General features: G+C 39.3%; 2 pseudogenes; both read left to right on the top strand.

Moving 5' to 3' along the window:
* Positions 1-1,294: 1,294 nt before the first annotated feature.
* On the top strand, positions 1,295-5,390 carry LOC110288210 (annotated as a pseudogene).
* Positions 5,391-7,138: 1,748 nt separating this feature from the next.
* On the top strand, positions 7,139-7,885 carry LOC110288206 (annotated as a pseudogene).
* Positions 7,886-8,275: the final 390 nt, after the last annotated feature.

Consider the following 8,275-nt stretch of genomic DNA (forward strand, 5'->3'; position numbering starts at 1 on the left):
CTACTAGCAACTTAACAGCATACCTGAAATCTTAAAAAGAAGAAAAAATAAGTAAGGAAGGACAAGAAAATCTCAGTGATCATCCCAGGTCTGGGCTGCCACCTGGGAGCCCAGCTGCATCACTTGCAAGAATGTGCCTTTATCTCATCTGCCATAAAACCTTTGACCTACAATTTGCCAGGAAATACCCCAGGACACTGGTGGCATAGAACTAATGGGACTAGGCAACCAATCAGATGTTACTTAAGGCCCCACTCCAACAGAAGGAACCCATACCCAACAATGCTTGTGTGACTAAGAACTAGAGACTAGAGAGGCCACAGAACTAGGGTAAAACCAAACACTACTCTTCAAAATATATAGTTCAATAAAATGACTCCTAATAATATTCTTCTATAGTCATAGAGCACTGTGTTATCTAGTCATCATCAGAGAGGTTTTCTCTAGAAGCAATACATATGCAGAGACCCACAGGAAGATATTTGACAGAAAGGGAATCTATCTGGGAAGTCTACATCAAACCCCTCCCCTCAGAGTACAGGGGATCTTTTGGAAGAGGAGGCAGAAAGACTATAAGAGCCAGAGAGGTGCATCTTCTCTGACTAAATCGAGACCCAGCAGTTCTCTGCTGTATATGTGCTGGGGCCTCATATCAGCTGGTATATGCTGCCTGGTTGGTGTTCCAGTATCTGAGAGATCTCTGGCTTGACATGACAGGAATTAATCTGCTACTGTTCTTAAAATTACAGAACTACAAATAGTACAACTTTAAAAATAAAATTCAAAATTCAAAAATTGAAGACAGAGAGAGAGCCAGAGAGCGAGAAAGCAGGAGCCAGAGAGGATGGAAAGCATCCAGAGAAAAAGGACTTCTGAATCAACTAAGCAAGGTACATATGAGCCAAAATAGGCTGAAGCAGCAAGCACAGGGCCAGAATATACAAGGGGTCCTCTGGAGACTTGGGAAGCTCAGTATACAGAAACATAGTTAGCTGTTCATTTTCTTACCTCTCATCCTTCCTCTCAAAATAATTAAACTCTAATTAAGCTGAAAATAACTTCAGGGCAAGTCAAATGATGTAATTGTGGGAGAGGGCAGCTGTAATTCAGGACTGAGGCTCTGCAGTGACATTCCTTCCTCCTAACACTGTGACAACATGAAACCTGAAGTCTTCAGTACCTGATGGCAGCCAAGACCTCCACAGATCTAGACAGTACAAATATGACCTGGCAAGTATCACCTTCCCAGAGCTGCTCCAGAGTCTGTTGGTGCCACAGAAATCCAGGGGAGAACATGGAGGTAAGATCTTAGATATCCTCAGCTTTGCTATAGAGAGATTCATTAAAGCTAAAGTCTCTAAATAGGCCAGGGCATAGTTGCAAGTCTTTGCAAGCTTTGGATCCTCCACTTTTCTCTTAGCCTGACAAGGCTGGTCTCTGGTTCCAGAAAAATCAAAGGACAAAAGTTCCTGGAGACACAGAAATGGGACAGAAATGCTGAGACATTGCATTCCATGTTTAGGCTGGAGTCAGGACAGAGCTGTCTCTGGGTGGTTCTTTGCCTGAGATTACCTCCTTATTGTTTTTTGAAGGAATCAGTAAGATATAGAAGAGTTTTTGATATCACTCAAAAACTTGAGACAAGCATAATGATAAAGTTCTGTAAAATCAGAATGAGAGAAACTGAAATATTTGCTAAATGCTAGGCTGGTTTACACAGGGAGATTCTGTCTCAAAAATAAGAAAACAAAAGAAAAACAAACCAAAATTCTTATATTTAACCTTCATGCTTGCCAGTATTGTGACTCCAACAGTGTCACTAGTTTTGTAAAATGTGTATTTTTTTCTGCTATTCATGTATTTCCATGCTTTATATACTGACAAATGTTTTCTTTACTGTAACAATGAATTCCTAATTTAAAATTTTTCCTTCTGTATCCATCCTAACATTCTTTGGATTTTATCACATATTACTATGCATACTTGTGAAATTAGTTCCTGCATACCTGTTGCATATGGAGACAGATAAATCACTAGAGTAACAGTTAACATTCCCATATTGAGAGTCCTGCTGTAAAGATCTGAGCTGTGAATGAACTACATCCTGAAAGAGCTTGTCCCACTGCTAAGCAGCAAAGAGTAGAAAACTATTTTTGCTATTGTTTTTTTCATTTTAGAAAACCAGAGTGGGTGGTTGTAACCTTCACAAGGCTTGGGGATTAGATGCAGACAGCATATCACCCATCTATCTAAACACAAGGCCTGCCCATCTTTTAGTATTTCCCATTATGAGTTGGGAGGAGTTGATAGCAGGGTTTTGTACGGGTTTCAATCACTAACTGAATATTTCATTTCTATGTTAAATCTGTTAATGCTGCATATGTCCTTGGTATTAATGTCCAATGCATTATTCACTGTGTCCAGATATTTAGGATGATGCTGTGATTTCCAAGATGCTGTAGGGGAGCAGACAAAAGACATTAATTGACAAAGTCATGAAGCCACCTAGGTACAAACCTAAGGAAAAAACAGGGTTCACATATACCAAGAGTTAGAATACCAGGGTATAGACATTTAAATAATCTTGTGAGTTTGACAGGAAGGGGAGCAGGGAACAGAGGCATTCCAAGTACTCAGAATATACAAACCCATGGAGACACTGAAGCAATCCAGATTGATCCTATTCTAGTAAATGTGCACAAAGCTTACAAAAACTATTCACGATAAGAAAATGGAACTCCACATCCTGAGCAATAACATCATGCAAAAGTCTTAAGTTATGGAATCAGCTTGAACTGATGTTGAACAAAGCATCCTGCTTGACAAACATGTTGGAAAAGAAACAGGAAGAGTAGCAGGCTGTAAAGCAAGCTGACATAAGGCTCCACAGAAGCAGATGCCACCATGAACTCTTAGATGAGAGAGTCCCTGCTCACAACTCTATACCTCAACCTACTGTGCTGCATGCAGCTATGTTGAGAATCCTTAACTCGTAAACTACACTCATCAAATGGCAGCAGCTAACACCTCATGAATCCCCTTCTCCATCCCTCTTTTTAAAATTTTTTTATTAGGTATTTTCCTCATTTACATTTCCAATGCTATCCCAAAAGTCCCCCATACCCTCCCCCCCCCACTCCCCTACCCACCCACTCCCACTTCTCGGCCCTGATGTTCCCCTGTATTGAAACATCTAAAGTTTGCAAAACCAACGGGCCTCTCTTTCCAATGATGGCTGACTAGGCCATCTTTTGATACATATGCAGCGGAGTCAGTCAAGAGCTCCGGGGTACTGGTTAGTTCATCATGTTGTTCCAACTATAGGGTTGCAGACCCCTTTAGCTCCTTGGGTACTTTCTCTAGCTCCTCCATTGGGGGCCCTGTGATCCATCCAATAGCTGACTGTGAGCATCCACTTCTGTGTTTGCTAGGCCCCGGCGTAGCCTCACAAGAGACAGCTATATCTGGGTCCTTTCAGCAAAATCTTGCTAATGTATGCAATGGTATCAGCATTTGGAGGCTGATTATGGGATGTCAAGAGACTGCCATACCTGGGGATCCATCCCTTCTCCCATCCCTCTTATCAGCAACAGTTGGTCCATGGCCGCTTCATGCTTCCTTAGATGCCCTGAGGTCATTCCTTGGGGTCACATGTACTCCAGAGCTTAGCTAGACATCCGCCATAGTTGCAACCTGGTGGTTAAATGAACTTTTCAGGATATCATATGGTGATTCAGGTTTAACTGCTGGCCTCTACCAGGAAGGATTATTCAACTTACTTGACATAGAGAGCTGCCTTTAAAAAAGTACCCAGTAATCATTTTTATGGAGTGAAATCACAAAATGGTCAATATAAAAATTTTTAAATATTAAAATATAGAAATATAAGATACAAATTTAGTAACCAAACATAAATCTAGACATTGTTGTGCTAACCAAAATGCAGATAAGAAAGGAATGTAGAACAAAGGAGAGATGTGACAGGTGAAGAAACTAAATGTGAGAGATGCTGCAGTGTTTCCCAGCATTTGTGTGTGATGTGGGGAAGGCAGACAGGTTCAGCATGAGCCTGAGTCTTTAGGAATTGGGTAGGGAAATATGAAGAAATACAAAGAGAAAAAAGAAGAAATTTTGTTTGGGGAAGCTTGAAGTACAAATCAACTATGCTGAGAATTAATGAGGGAAATGCATAAATGCAGACAGACAGACAGACAGACAGACATACAGACAGACAGATACATACATACACACACACACACACACACACATACACACAAACTTGCACATGTCAGTTTTACCAGTGTAGAGCTATTAAATTAAAATCTCTTTTAAAATTTCCATATCAACCAGTTACCAAACACCTGTCAGGGCACATTAATCCAGAGTCCACAGGATAAGAGGCTGGAGTTTCTAAGACTTCATGTGCAACATGCATCTACCACTGCCTATTGAACACAAGAAAATTCTATTACATAGAATGTGCTGTTCAGATCTATGTCCAGCATTACTGATACTTTCTTTAAAATGCATTAGCATCCTGCATACAAGAAAAGAAGAAATGATTTATTAAGAAAATAGTTTTTCTGTTCCTGACTGTGCTTGGCATTCTGGGAAACATGTCTGTTTCTGTGAATTATATGTTCAGTTGGTGGGGAAGCCCTGAGAAGAAACCCATACACATTATTCTGATCCACTTGACTTTTACAAACATCATAATCCTTCTTGAAAAAATGATTGCCTAAGACAATAGTAGCTTTTGGTTTGAGAAACTTCCTAGATGACATAGGGTGTAAGATCATTGCTTACCTGGAAAGGGTGACCCAGGGCCTCTCCATCTGCACCAGCAGTCTCCTCACTGTGGTCCAGGCCATCATCATCAGTCCCAAAGCATCTGGGTGGAGGAGGCTCAGGCCAAAGTCTGCATGGCATATCCTTCCATTCCTCTTATTCTTTTGGATACTCAATGCTTTGATAAATGAGAACCGCATCAATTCCATCACAAATACAAGCCTGAATGTATCACACATTAAGAATGGCAACAATAATCGTTATTTTATGTTACCACGTCATAAAATAAAATGGATTTTTCTTATCTTCATGGTCTTGAGAGATGCAGAGTTTCAGGGTGCCATGGGAGGTGCCAGTGGCTACATGGTATTTCTTCTCCACAAGCACCACCAGCATGTCCTCTACCTTTAGAACTCCAAGCTTCTCTACAGAACTCCCCCTGAGCTGAGAGCTGCTCAGAGTGTCCTCCTTCTGATGCTCTGTTTTGTTTTCTTCTACTGGACAGATTGTGCCTTTTCCCTAATTTTAAGTCTCTCTTCAAGGGACAAGACCTAAATGGCAAATACTTGAGAATTTCTGGCCCTTGGTTATGCAACTGTTAGCCCCTTTGTGCTGATTCACAGGAATGGGCTTCTAGTTAAATATTGTCATGCTCAGTTGAAGAAACAGAAAATATCTCTCATTTGTGTGCTCAACAAGGAAGAAAAAATTCTCAGTTCTGCGATATTGTAGGTAAGATAAAATCCGACACTGCAGTTTAGACATCTGTGGGTTACTGAAGCCTTGCACTGAAGTTAATCTTAGCAGATTGCAATAATATAGAAATCTCATTCTCCATTGACTACCTTTAAAGGGACTTTATTTTTAACTTTTTTGTATTAATTGCTGTATTTGTTTGCCTGCATTTATGACTATATAACATGTGAATGCCTGAAGCCTGTAGTGGTTAGAAGAGATTCCCAAATGTCCTGTGACAGACTGGATTTGACAGATAGTTCTGAAGAAATGTGTAGTTGCTGTGAATTGAACTTGGACTCCCTGAAGTCCAACCAGTGCTCTTAGCAGCTGAGCCATCTCTCCAGCATGAAAAAAGTCATTTAATTAGGATTTGTAAAACTGGCAGTGCTACTACCATGGCTTAAAACATGCAGATAAAATTCATAAACTTTATCAAAATTTATTGTAAGGTAATCAATCATGTTAGTTCAAATTTTTCTGATCTTTTTTCCCTACTTTGTTCTTGCTAAATAGCAGTACTGTGAGGCTCTTTAAAGCTACTTCAAAGTATCTGTTATTATCTAATCATAGAATGAATTTCACAAGACTGTGAAAGAATGACATGTACTGTATATTCAAGCAAGAGGAAAAAATAAACAGTGAACTATCATTTATTATTTGTCCATAGTTCCTATGTTGATTTTAAAATGTGGAATTGCTCTTTCCAAGGTGAATTAATGAATGACTGAAGTAAATGGACACTTGAAAGCCACTGTCTTTTGTAAATTCCCAGGTGCTCTCCAGGGCATTATCCAGCTCCTTATCATCAAAGAATTTAATCTGACTCTATATTCATTTCAATGAAAGATTCTTTGCTTAATTTCTTAAATAGAATCAATGCAATGTTATTGAAATGGTTCTAATAATATGATGGATAAATTATCAAAGACATATTGACATAATCATTGAACATGATATTATAGTGTGGTTAGTGGTAGGGACATGCCTTATTTTGAGAAATTATCTGCCAAATCATATAATTTCTTATAAACATTGTGTGTTCATCATGGATGTGCTTTACAATAATAGCAATAGGCACATCCTTTTTTTCATTTGTCAAGTATTATACTTCTTTGAGGAGCTACAATTTTTGCTAAGTTAATAGTTACCTGAAAGATGAGTGTGTACAGGATGGTAAACAGATCTGAGAAGGGAGTCATCTAAGGTGATGTTCAATGTCATGGAGCAGAAATTGACTGATGCTGCCTTTGGAATGTTCTCATAAAAAGAAATTGAGAGATGGAGAATACATAGAACTATATTCTGTGAAGGCATCAGCATGATGTTCATGTCTAAATGTCAATATTGTCTTCATGTCAGAGAAAGCAAAAAAGGGTGTAGGGTCACAAGAGCAAAACAAAAGTATTTACAAGCAAATAATTCTGTGCATTTTCATAATATGTTAGGCATTTCCCCCCTAAAAACAGAAACTCCACAGGCCTGAACCATGCTTGCTTGCATTTCTCAAAAGAATTGTCCTATTTCTGGGCATGAAGATGATTTAAAGTGACCTGAATCAGAGATTAAATTATTATTATTATTAATCATTATTTATTGCAAAGGGGTCAGAAATATGGACACATTTTTTAATTTCAGAAATTCCCTAGGTAATGCTGGTTGTAAAACTATAATTTATCTAGAAATGGTTGCCCATTGCCTCCCTCTTCATCTGTACTGTCTGTCTCTTCAGCGTGGTCCAGGCTGTCACCATCAGTCCTGGAACCACCCTTTCAAGAAAGCTCTAACCACATACTCCATGGCATTTCCTTGAATTGCTACTCCTTTGCATAATTAATTGCCTGATAAGCTCCAACTTGTTGCACTATATCACAGCAGGCAGTAAAGCACCCAGGTCAGTAGTTGGGATGTTTACTGTGTATTGCTATATGCTGCCAGCCAGGCACAGAGCTAAATGACTGATGCTCTCTCTCATGGCTCTTCGTGATGTCATTTCCCAGGGTCTGATGGGCTGGAGCAGTAGGCTTATGGATCTCCATCTGTAGAAACATCATGTCCGTGTTCTCTACCGTCATAGCTCCAGGTCTGCAAACAATTCCAGGCCAGATATCAGAGTGACCCAAAGGGTTCTCACCCTCATGACCTGTTTTCTTTTCTTTTATTGGGCAGATTTTATTTTCTCCTTCTACACAGGTTCCACAGTGACACATGATTCCACAAACTGAATATAAAGGCATTTTTAGTACTTAGTTATGTTTGTCTCAGACCCTTTGTCCTGATCATCAGAGCTGTCTGTTCTGCTAGAGCACCACTGTGTCCCTTGAGAAATAAGAACTTCCTTTTCATACCATGTTATTTATGATGTAATGCTATATATACAGGAATGACTATGCTTTAGCATTCTAATATATCACAGCAACATATTTATTAAAATAATTCATTTAATTTTTTGCAAACAGATAATTGAAGTCAGGCTCTAGGAATTGGGCCGAGATGATCACTATTCCACCATGCTACAATTCCTACCATGCATTTTAGCTTGTTGCATCCTTCATAGTGAAATGCAGGAGGGCATGAAGACACCTGAAACTAGAATTTTTCCACATGCTAGAGGTTTACCCTTGTAAGACCCTCCAAACTTTTCCTGCAAAATTTGTATTTCCACTGCTCTTCCATCATCACTGACTCCTCTACTTATTTCAAAGCACTTACTATGTGCATGAGACTATTCTAAACCAATGAGCAAGTAAAG

This window comes from Mus caroli, unplaced genomic scaffold (assembly GCF_900094665.2).
Source record: "Mus caroli unplaced genomic scaffold, CAROLI_EIJ_v1.1 scaffold_6940_1, whole genome shotgun sequence".
NCBI lineage: Eukaryota > Metazoa > Chordata > Mammalia > Rodentia > Muridae > Mus > Mus caroli.